Consider the following 12,143-nt stretch of genomic DNA (forward strand, 5'->3'; position numbering starts at 1 on the left):
CATGCTACGTGCGTTTGCATAGAGGCATTTAAGTTGGGCCCCCGATGAAGCTGTCTTACTGGCTGGAGTTCCTTTGTGCTGCTCTTCAGGCGCTCTCCTGCTGACCTGTGATCCTTCTCCAGGCTCTGGGCATCTATTGCTGGCCCTGGCATCAAACTGGTAGGAGTATATTGTATTTTTATGGTTTCTGAAGATGATTCTTGGGTGCTAATCTAATCTTTACAGTGTAGTTCTGAGGTGAATAGGTGTATTGTATTTTTATGGTTTCTGAAGATGATTCTTGGGTGCTAATCTAATCTTTACAGTGTAGTTCTGAGGTGAATAGGTGTTGTCTACTTACATGATGAAGAAATCACATAAGAAGTCTTCCCTATTTTCCTTGCAGGATTAATTTTGCTAGGTGCAAATATAGAGGACTTTACACTTAAAGCAAATGTGAATTTGGAGGTCTATCTTTACAAATAAATCACTTTACCAAGAAATTCCCTCAAAGGTGTAATGGCACTGGGAGGTGTTAAAAAAGCAGAGGACATACAAGCCAAACCTCATGTTGGCAGTACTTGAATGATGTGTTGTATGTACTAGCTTTACATCAAAGGAAGAGAGACTGTTTAGGACAGAAAGCTAAGAAAGAAAACCTGCATCCAAGACAAACTCTGGGGAGGTCATTAGCAAGGCAGGATATAACTACCTGAGCTGGAGTCAGAGCAGGACACAGGCATTGTTGTTGGTTAACTTGTGAAAAATGCAATGGCATCTGAAGGCATATCTCTCTCTCTGTCTCTCCGCTTCTGCGTGCACTTACCACCTCAGTGTGAGCAATGTACCTGGCTGAGAAACAGAAGGGGAGCTGAGAGGAAGGGAAAGATGTCAAAAATATGTCTAACTCTTTTCTAATTTTGTTTCCCTTTGCTATCTGTAGTTCATAAAAGAAGTGCTTACATGCCAGCAATACATTTAACGTATATGCAAACATGGCATGCCCTTTGCACGTCCTTAGAACAGCTAGTGCATAAGTCCAGGCTTGCATTTTGCAGACACAGTTTGGCACTTTCAGCTCTCCTTTGTTTCAAATCCTGTCCCACGGTGATTCAGACAGCATTTTTAGATGTCCCCTCAGTATCCTGTTTGTGATGGCACCCCAGGAAAACAGCACTATCCTGCCTCCACTGGAGGGAAAAAAGGTAGTTATTAGTTAGCATGCACGCAGTAATAGGTAGGTCAGATCTTCTGCTGATGTTTCTCCAGCAGCCGAGTTACAGCAGTAAGGACCTGACCAGAAGTAGCCCTGTTGTGTTAAAGCCAGTAAAGCAGTGCTGGTTTACATCAGCTGGGGATCTGACCACCTGCCTCCAATACCATGGCTTTAGCCTTCAAAATAACCCAAACAACAGAGCCTGCTTGAGGCCCTGTGGGCTTTTTCAGACAGTTCATAAATTTATTTTACTGGCTGCCTAACACAGATCACCTGCTATGTTGAAAGAACAAAGAAATGAGCTTGAAGGCTGCTGAAAAACATGAAGGAAGAGTGGGAGAAAACTCTAGCATCTGACTGACATCCTTGGCAAGGGGCAACTTTGCCTCATAAACAGAGGAAGTAGCCATTCTTGCTAACTTCTTATTTTGATAAAGGTCACACCACTACCTGGCCTGCCAAGCTTGCATTCCCCCTGACCAAAGAAAGATGTGCTCCTTGCTAGCATCAGAGGAACCGGAGGGAGGAGTGAGTTTGGTTCTCCACCCAGCCACTAAATTCTTCAGGCCAGACTCTATGATTTGACTCTTGGAATAAACTCAGAGTTTTTCTGTTACTCAGATGATATTTCTATGTGAAATGCATGTTCCTGATCTTCAGTTCTCTCATACAGAGATAGTAATTCCCCCAGAGATGGATAGCAAACAAGACCTTCCCTTTGGTCCATACTGCCTCTACCTGTTAATGGGCAGGTTTCCAGATCATGACTAAGGAACATGTTGAAAAATATACCTTGAAAGGTATCTTGGAGAAAATTACCGACATAGAAATAAAGTTATTAGGATTAGGTTGTTCTCCCTGAATAAAATGAAGTTGTTAAGCAAACAACAAAATCTGCCAGTTCAGTCGTCTCATTACAGCAGCTGAACTGAAGTTGATCAAAATTCTGGTGAATTAGGAGATGTCATGGTTTAACCTCAGTCAGCAACCGAGCACCACACAGCCGCTTGCTCACTCCCCCCCACAGTGGGATGGGGGAGAGAATCAGAAGAGTAAAAGTGAGAAAACTCATGGGTTAAAATAAAAACAGTTTAATAATTGAAATAAAATAAAATACTACTACTACTACTACTACTACACAAAGCAAGTGATGCACAGTGCATTTGCTCCCCACCTGCCGACCGATGCCCAGCCAGTCCCCGAGCAGCGGTCACTGCCCACCCAGCCAACTCCCCCCAGTTTATATACTGCGCATGACGTCACACGTTATGGAATATCCCTTTGGCCAGTTTGGGTCAGCTGTCCTGGCTGTGCCCCCTCCCAGCTTCTTGTGCACCTCCGCGCTACCTAGCAACAACTAAAACATCGGTGCATTATCAAACATTATTCCATACTAAATCCAAAACACAGCACTGTACCAGCTACTGGGAAGAAAATTAACTCTATCCCAGCCAAAACCAGGACAGAAGATGAGGTGCATCCTGCATCAGCAGGGGGAAGACCTGTCCAGGTCTCACTCCAGGCCAGGTTAAAGAGAAGAGTCTTCTTACCAAGTACCTTTGATTTCATAAGACCTCTCTTGGCTTTCAGCTAGACAGGGAAACTGCAGGAACATATCAACATATGTTAACATGATTAGTATGTTCAACATACTAAGAAACAAGTCCCTGGCTATCACATCCCATCTGAAGTTTGTCACAGGAGCCAGTGAAGAGAGGCCTTAACCTCTCCAATGTGCAGATGCATGTTCAACACACCTTTTGGAGGCACCTTTTTGGAGTGAACACCACCGTAACAGGAAAACACCAGCCTAACTTGCAAGAGAGGAGCTTGGTTTTGAAGTGTGCCTCGGGTGAACATGCATAAGACTGACACTTCCTTCTCTCTGCCACCTTATTCTACATTGCTGAAGGAGGTGGTGTTGATCAGCATGTGTTGAAGATGACCATTTTTGGTAGTTCTTGGTCAAGGCCAGGAGAGTACAACTTCACCTCTGGAACCAAATCCAAACTTCACAGCATGCTGACGTTGATGGAGCTGGCTCTCCCAATAGCATAGGGCACATCTACTGCTGGTGTGTATTTTTAGGTTTTCTGCGATCTTTATCTTCACAGAGTGCATTAGGAGTTACAGAGAAGAATGTGAGGTGCAGGTGCTTGTAAATAAAGGCCAGAGGTGACTTGTTATGACCAACAGTCCCATTGCTTCAGAAAACATTGAGCCTGCTCTCATCACAGAAAGCAGATAAAATCATTCTAAGGGCTGTGGGTTGCTTGTGCTTTTATTTCAGAGGCATTAATGGAAGCCTCTTTTTGCAACTAATGCTAGAAAGCAGGTTGTCTGTTTTTATGGCAGAACATATTTTTGTTGAATTGTGCTTTTCTGTGTGTTGCAATAAGCATGATCTCTCTGCTTCTAGAGTGCATGAATCATTATATTTATCACTAATCTGTGCTGAAGTTGAACATAATTTCTTTATTTTCCACCGTTCCCAGTCCTGCTGGAGCTGTGCTTGGCCTGAACTGCAGCTCAGCTTCCAACCCTCACTCCTCATAAATGGAAAGGAACCTTAGATATGGGTCCAGATATGAATGTGCTCCTCTGCTATTGCCCATCCCATTTTCCCTCATGAAAAAGCATCTTTGGACCTTATTGTCGGTTTATGTCTGTGATTTTTGGCTGCAATTAACATTTTTGGGGTTTATTTCTTTCTGGAATAGAAGTGTCTTACAGCTAAGAAAAATGAGTCCTTCCTCTACAGCACCATTACATCTTAGAGAGCACTCCTCCAGGCTTTCTTATTTGTAAAAATCAGCCCTAGACTGGATGGATCATTGTGGGAATGAGAGAAGAGTTTAACACCATTAAAGTTGTTTTCTCCCTGCCAAGATTCCTTGCAAAAGCTCTTATTACTCTCAGTGGTTCTGGTGGTATCATGTCAGGGACTGGCAAGACTGAAGTTCTGGCAGTTTTATGTCACTGCACTCTCTACTAGCTCTTGATGAGTCTCTGTATCATCCATTGGCATTTACCCTATTATCCTGCCCATTTTCCACCTTGTTGTCTATTTTATGGGATATCGGCCCCAGGTCTCGTCTTGCATTTCTGTCTCTCTGCGGGATCATTGCTGGCTGATCCCAGTGCAGAAGTAGTAACTGACCTATAGTAAATGACAGCTGAAGAAATGGGCTGAAGGGAACCTCACAAAGTTCAGCAAAGGCAAATGTAAAGCCCTGTGCCAGGGGTGGGACAGACCCACACAGACGGCCAGGCTGGCTGTAGAGAAAACCACGTGGGCAAGAAGGACTGGCAGCTGGGCTCTCCCTGGAGGCGCACACTGACGGGGTGCAGGGACATAGCTTGCAAAAGGAGATGCTGCATTGAGGCAAAGAGGGCACATTTGGTCCCTGGGATGGTGGCCTGACCCAGGAACAGGTTGCCCGGAGAGGCTGTGGGATGTCCATCCTGGATGAGAGTCTACTCCTGTTAGCCTTTGCTTTGTGCGAGGTGGACTGGAGACTGCCTGAGGTCCAGTCTGACTCACCCCATGACTACTGGCTGAAGTACAGACAGAGCTTACGGGTGGCACCACTGGTTATTTCTGCAATTTTTAACCTCAGAGTCTTTTTTTTCCCTAATTTCTTTCTTGAAATTAAGTATCTTGCAGTACTTTTCACTCAGAAGCCTTTAACTTAGTGATGTTTTCCTTGAGTATAAAAGTAGTGGGAGAATCGTATTTTTCAAGGAATCCCCACTTGAGTTATGGATGATATGCTTGCATGCTTGTGAAATGTGACGTTGCTTAAAGTTCCTTCATTTGATAATGCCAGGTGCCAGCCCTGTGGTGATCGTGTGCTTAGTTGGCTTCCCTGCAGCTCTTCCTGGTACCCACAGCATTGACTGCCACAAAGCTCATTGTGGGATTGGAGTTGGGATAATTTTGTAGCCTATGGATACTTTGAAAGATGGATTCCTGCTTGTGAGAAAGGCCATCCCAGTGTCCAAGGTGCATCCTTTGTGTTAATCGACAGGTAAGGAAATTGAAAGGTTTCTTCACACCCTCCTTGCTGTGGATTTCTTTCAACTAAGCCATTTTATTTCTGTTTCTGAGCGACAGAGAGAAGATGCTGTATCTTTTGTTTCAAGGCCTTAGGGTTAGAACTTCATCTTTGGCTGTCTTTAGGTTGCTACATCAAAGCAGGCAGTAAGAAATTAAAACCACCCGGATAACATAATAAAAAGGAACAAGCCATTTAGGAAAAAAAAAAAAAAAAGAAAAAAAAAAATCAATATTTTGCCTTTTAGGTCCCCAGTGAGAAATACTTGTGTAGGAAAGACAGAGGGGAAAACATGAACAATGGGCTTCTGCCCTAATTGCAAGTACAGCAAGTATGTCAAGTGTGCATTTGAGAGACAGAGGTAAGGACTGCTTTATAAACAGGAGCAGAGCTGGTGAAACAGAAGGACAACAGCTAAGGGTCATTCTGTAGCTATACCTAGCTTGAAGAAACCTTATTTGAGAAAGAGAACCAGTAGAGCCCCATAGGTATAATTCTAGATCAATATATTTTTGTTTTATCTCCTGCTGGATGGCCTTGCTGCATTTTATATGAAGCTTGATTAAGTAGGTTGCATGTTTTGGAAACACTCCCTGGTTTGGGACAAATAGGTGGAGAAATGGCTGATGCCTGGATTTCACTCAGACAAAGTAAAAAGCAGCTGCTGGAGTTCTGAGCTGCTGCAACTAGACCTGCCCTGGACCTGCCTTAAAGCCTTTGGGGGCATAAGAGGGTGCTGAAGCCCAACTGGGCTTCGTGCGGGCCATTGTCCACAGCATGCTTAGTCTCCAGAGGCAGAATAGCAAGCATTTTTTGAAATATCATATGTCTGGATTTAGGAACGTCTTTCCTCCTGAGCATAAGACATTTACTGGATATAGCCACTCTTCTTTATTGACATTGTGGAGTGAAGGGTAACTGCTTTACCAGTCAAAATAAATTAAAACTACAGTATTAGGAATATTGCCTTTGAGCATAAAAACTGTATAACACACGCTGGGCAGAAAGTTGTTTAATTTACAGGAAAAAGGTGCACAGGTTAAAGAATATTCAGATAAGTTAGATATATTCAAGTCAGCAGGGCCTGATGAAATTCACCCTGGAGTACTTCAAGAACTAGCTGAAGTGATCTCTGAACTACTAGCAATTATCTCTGAGAGCTCATGGAGGATGGGTTAGGTCCCGGAGGAGAAGAGAAAGGCAAACACAGTACCTATCTTTAAAAAGGGGGAAATAGGAAGATCCAGGGAATTATAGGCCAGTCAGCTTGACTTTGATACTGAGAAAAATGAAGGAGCAAATTATTGAACAATCAATTTGTAAACACCTAGAGGAAAATAAGGTGATAAGAAACAGCCAGCATGGGTTTGTCAAGAACAAATCATATCAAAGCAATCTAATTTCCTTCTTTGACAGGGTAACTGGCCCAGTGGATAAGGGGGAAGCAGCAGATGTGATAGATCTTGACTTTAGCGAGGCTTTTGACACACATCCACATGACATTTTCATAAGTAAGCTGGAGAAATATGGTTTAGATGAAGTTATTATGTGATGGGTGCAAAACTGTTTGAAAAATTGGGCTTATCAGTAAAGCAGTTATCAATGGTTTGTTGTCAAACTGGGAAAACATATCAAATAAGATACCACAGAGGTCTGTCTTAGGTCCGGTTTATTCAATATTTTCAGCTCTGATGATGGAATATGTAGAAAACTTTTAAAAATTGCATACGATACTGAACTAGGAGGGGCTGCAAACACTTTAGAGAACAGTATTTGAATACAAAATGAGCTTGATAAATTGAAGAAAGGGTCTGAAATCAATAGGATGAAATTCAATAAAGACAAGTGCAAAGTATCACTTTTGAGGAAGGAAAAATCAAATGCACAAATATTAAATGGGAAACAACTAGTTTGGGAACAGTTTTCAGAAAAGAGGCTTAGCACAGAGCACAAACAAAATGAAATCCAGAAATGTGAAGATGTGTGAAGAGTAAATTCCACGACAGCATGAATTAACAGTAATACTGTGAATAACTGGGAAGTAAGTATTTAGGTCTGCCCTGGGTTGTGGGGCCTGACCTGGGAATACTATGCCTATGTCCAATGGTTATGACACATTTTAAAGTATGGAGATTTTGGAAATCATTCTCCTTTTGGAAGGAGAAAGAACAAAGCTTAGAAAACATCTTCTATGAGGAAAAGCTGAATTAACTGAATTATTTTTTCTAGGAAAGAGGCATAATGCACATAAAGTACACGAAAAATGTTATTAAAAATGTTATAAAGAAAAGAACACTTACCTGCTCTCCCTGTCTAAAAATGGTGTAAAAAGAAATGAATGGAGTAAGCTGAAGCAAGAAATACTCAGATTAGATAGGACTCAGATAGATGCTCTGGCTGTGGGGATAGTACAGCACTGGAACAGGGTTTCTAAGGATATTCTGGAATCCTTGTTTCCAATCCTGAAAATGGGTCAGACAGACATCTGTCAGTGATGTGGAACAGATGTCCTCCTGAGAGCACTTACACTTTTACATTTCTACAGTAATTCATACACATCAGTCAAGAGAAAAGCTCTCATGAACAAAATAAGCAAGAATTGCATGCATACATGTACAGACATACATTTTCCCCAAAACTGCCACCCTTCCCCTGAAAACGCCTTTTAAAATTTATATACACTTACCACTCAAACTGTGTTTCTTCTACTCTCCCTTTCACCTGTCTTTGCCTTGAAACAGGGGGGAGAGTCACTAGTCATTTGATACTTATATGAAAGATTACAGAGCTAGACAGGGCTGCCTTCTATCCAAACATGAAACCCAGCATGCTGGTTTTTGTGGGCTGGCCCTACAACTGCGCAAGAGCAAGACCCCAAAGCCATAAAAAAGCCTTTTTGAAACTATTTGCTGCAAGCTGCGGTAAGAAGTGCTTTGTACTTTTTCTTTTGTATTTTTGATGAAGCTACACAGTCTGAGAATGAAGCTTTATAAATATGCCTGCTCCCTTCTAATGATAAACATGGGACAAATTGGATGGTACTTTTATTAGCATGATTTTGAACTGGTGTGTTATTTATGGGACCATCCTAGATGGAATGCAGCAAACTCTCAGTATCTCCTTGTTATGTTTTCTGTGTGAGCCACGTGCATGTTCAAAATGTAGCCTTGAAATATATAGTGAGAAGTGGGAGCTTCTTTTAGGGCTGTAAGGCCAGAAATCTTAGTCATCAAGTGTTGATTTGTATGAAGACTATGATAAGAAAAAACACTGTTTTAAATGACTGAACTATCTAACTGAGATTTAACTGCAGAATTTGCACACTGCATTGCAGAGGATGCTACCTCAAAGTGACACTCAAAGAGCAAAACGTCTTCTCCTCCTCTATGTGCTGATGATTTTTGTGATGATACCTGCATAAAGCAAATTTGGGAAACCCTTTCTTAAAAGCTACGAGACCATGGCTGCAAGTAAAGAACTGCTTGTCTTCCTGTGAAACTGGGATTCTTCCTTTTGCATCTCTGTGAAACTCCTTCTGGTACAGATACCAAGGATGTTGAATTTTGCATAGTTGGGGTGGGGTGAATGTATTAGCTTCTGGGTTTGGGACTTGGACATCCTTCCAAATCTGGGGACCTAGAAAAAGAAATTTACTTATTTGGAGAAGGAACATTTCCCAGGTAAACTAGCTGGTAGGTAACTGCCTTTGAACAGGGTCAGCTCTCAATTTCTTGGGATCTGGTGAGTCCATGTTGATAGATCAAGTTGATAATCCAGGTGACAAGTCTTTCTGTGCATCCAAAGGCACTCAAGTTAGCTTAGGTCAGGTTCATGTATGGTGCTAAAGCTGAATTCACGTGGTGCTGTGCTTCATGGATGTCTATATGCCAAGGTTAATAGTATTACCAACCTTCTTTTTCTCTGTTTTGCTCTGGCCCTGTTCTTACTCACATATATCTTCAGAATACATGCTTTAGCTTTACCTGAGATTTAACAGTCTCCTATTACCCTTTGCAATTGAGAGTTTGTCAAAACTGAGCCCCACAGGCTCTATTAAAGCGTCAGCAAGATTTTATGCACCAGTTAAGTCTCACTTAAAGACTATTTTGAGACTTTACTGATGCTATGTAAAAAAATAAATTTGCAATTAGTGACCCCTCCATGTAGTACACTTGGCCTGGTAGGAAGATATACCACCACTCACATTCATAATGAGGTCTACAGTACATAACTTTTAAAAGGGAATTTTGGGGTAGAAGGTTTTGGGAGGTCATACTGTCATTAACTTGCCAGTGAGGAGGTAGGACCATATTTAGAGCCACTTTTACCCCTGCTTTCTGTAATCTAATAGATTTTAAACTTCCATTAGCTACCACAAATGAAAGGTTTGTGGTAGTATGGAACCAAGAGTGTTCTCCTTATCACTTGCAAAAGATATTATTAAAGATAAAGTAAAATAAAACTTCCTGGATCTAAATATCGGCTGGACTAAATTGGCAGATTTCAGTAAGCATACCTGCTTAGTAATGGAGACAATGCTGAGTGAACTTTACAGAAGAGTAAAAAACCTAACTAAATAAAAAATTTTGTCTGAAATGCTGCCAAAAAATGATGCATTTTTTCCCCTCTATGAGACAAGGTTGTCCTTGCTTTCCATCTCAACCAGCTAGAGACATCTCCTTGGAAGACATTTTCCCTATCTGAAACACATCTACAGCTTGTTCCATGCTAAAAATATCAACCATAGAAGTTGTGCCATGACAGAAAAGAAAAAAAAAAAAGAGTGCAAAACTAGCTCAATTCCTGACCACATTTCTGTATTTTATAGAATGAAAGCTGGATTCACAGAATAATTTAGGTAGGAAGGAGTAGCCTCTAGGAAATCATCTGGTCAGGTGCTCCTCACAGAGCATATCCAGCGTAGAGATCTCCCATCACAGATATTGTACTGCAAAGATCTTAAATTGTAGGGGTGATGTTGGCTAAGGTCAAAGATCTCTTCTTATCTCCAGCATTGGCCAGAAGAGGTTAAGTCCATTTCTGAAGTCTCTTAAATGATCTCACTGAGGCTGAGTCTTCGCTTGAGTTTCCCATCTATCTCCCCTCACCCCAACCCTTCAGTCTGAGTTCTGTGTTATGCCAAAGGGGAGCACATAGGAGAGCCTGGACGAGCACAGCCACCCCTCAACTGGGACACAGTGTGGCTCTGCCCGTTTCTAGTGCCTTTCCCATATCCCTTCTAAAGCCCTGAAGTGACAGCTGGTATCTCCTGTAGATTTCTGGGGTTTCCATGGTGGACGAAATTACTGCAACACAAACAAGGGGAGACACTCATCCAGATGTTGCAAGGCTGTGCATGAAAAAAGGCAACACCAGTGTGCATGCAGCAGCCCAGTTCGTGGCTTGCTTGCCAGTATGGCTTAACTCAAATACATCCACTGAAGTGACTGTATCAGTAAGAGCAGACTTTCTTTGTTGAGAGGTGCAGCCCACCTCTGATATATATATATATGCACTATCATGGTGATATATTTTAATGAGAACTTCATCATGACCAGCAGGTGTTGTTTGAAATAGATTACGTTAATAACATGGCTGAATTTTCAGTATAAGACTAAATAATGAGCGCTGTAAAGCTGCAACATAATGTGGAGTCAACAGTTTAGTGGGCTGACACTCCCACCTTAGGCAAGTCTCTGAATCTGCCTGGTGCATCACCCTCCTTCTGTAAAATGAGGTTTAACCCTCCCTCCTCCACACCCCACTGGGATGTCACAAGGGTGTAGTCCCCTGGCACTGAGGAGAAATGCTGAGATATCTGACAGCAAGGTCTGTATTAACACTTCAGGTAGCACTTCTATTTTGGGGCCAGCAGCCTGACAGCTCCTTGCTATGTGATACCTCTGTGCTCTGTCTCCCCGTTTTGGTATGTGCTGGATCCCACTTGTGCTGCATTGCGGTGCATGGGAGAGGTTGTGGAAGTCACAGCACTCCGCTCCTGCTGCTGCTGGCCTGCAGCAGTGGAGGGGGAGAGGCAGGCTATGGTTTCTTTCTGCTGCAGTGCACGGGGTCCAAGAGCTCCAGTGAGGTACTTGGGCAGAGATTTGCATCACTCTGGCAGTGTTGCCAAGCTCCATCATGGAAAGGCTCCATTTCTGGTAATGTAAGACACAGGGTACTTCCTGCAGGACTGCAAGAAAGCAAGCTTGCTGTGACCGCACAGCACCTCCATGCCACACAATTCTCACCCAGTGACAAAACAAACCTCCACCAGGATGGAAAGATTTCACCACTTTTCATGTTAAATATTCTCAGTACATGTATTTAGGGTGTGCTAGACCTTCTTCCTTGCTTCTCAATGGCTTCTGCCTGTCAGCTCTAAGAAAGAAGTTCAGCATGGGCTCATTGGTGCGCCTTTTTTCTTTCTGGTCCTTAATGTAGGCAGCTATCCTTGCCAGTCTCCCTTTCTGCCTAACTACACAGATCCCTCCACAGGAATACACGATGAATGGCATATGTGTGTCTGAGTGTGTGCACAGACACACAGGTGCCCATGCAGGGGAGTCTTGGTAAGTACCTCTTTCTAAGTGGAGTTTCTCCATACATATTGTATTACTCATGACTTAGCTCCTTCCCTCAGTATTATATCACTCTTGTCTGTCTTGACACTTAACTGTATGAATGTTTTCTTTACTTTCCAAATCATGATTAATTAAAGGATTTCTCAATTTCCTCACAATACCTTTTTTCCTGAGGCTAATCTTCAATTAATAAGGAATGTGAGCATATAAATATAAAATGTCTGTTGTGTGTTTTTCTTGCAATAAATCTGATCATTATTTATACTGCTGCTCAGTATATCTCCCCTAAGGTATGCTGAATTTGATCAA

Source organism: Aptenodytes forsteri, unplaced genomic scaffold (assembly GCF_000699145.1).
Source record: "Aptenodytes forsteri isolate BGI_AS27 unplaced genomic scaffold, ASM69914v1 Scaffold412, whole genome shotgun sequence".
NCBI classification, from domain to species: Eukaryota; Metazoa; Chordata; class Aves; order Sphenisciformes; family Spheniscidae; genus Aptenodytes; species Aptenodytes forsteri.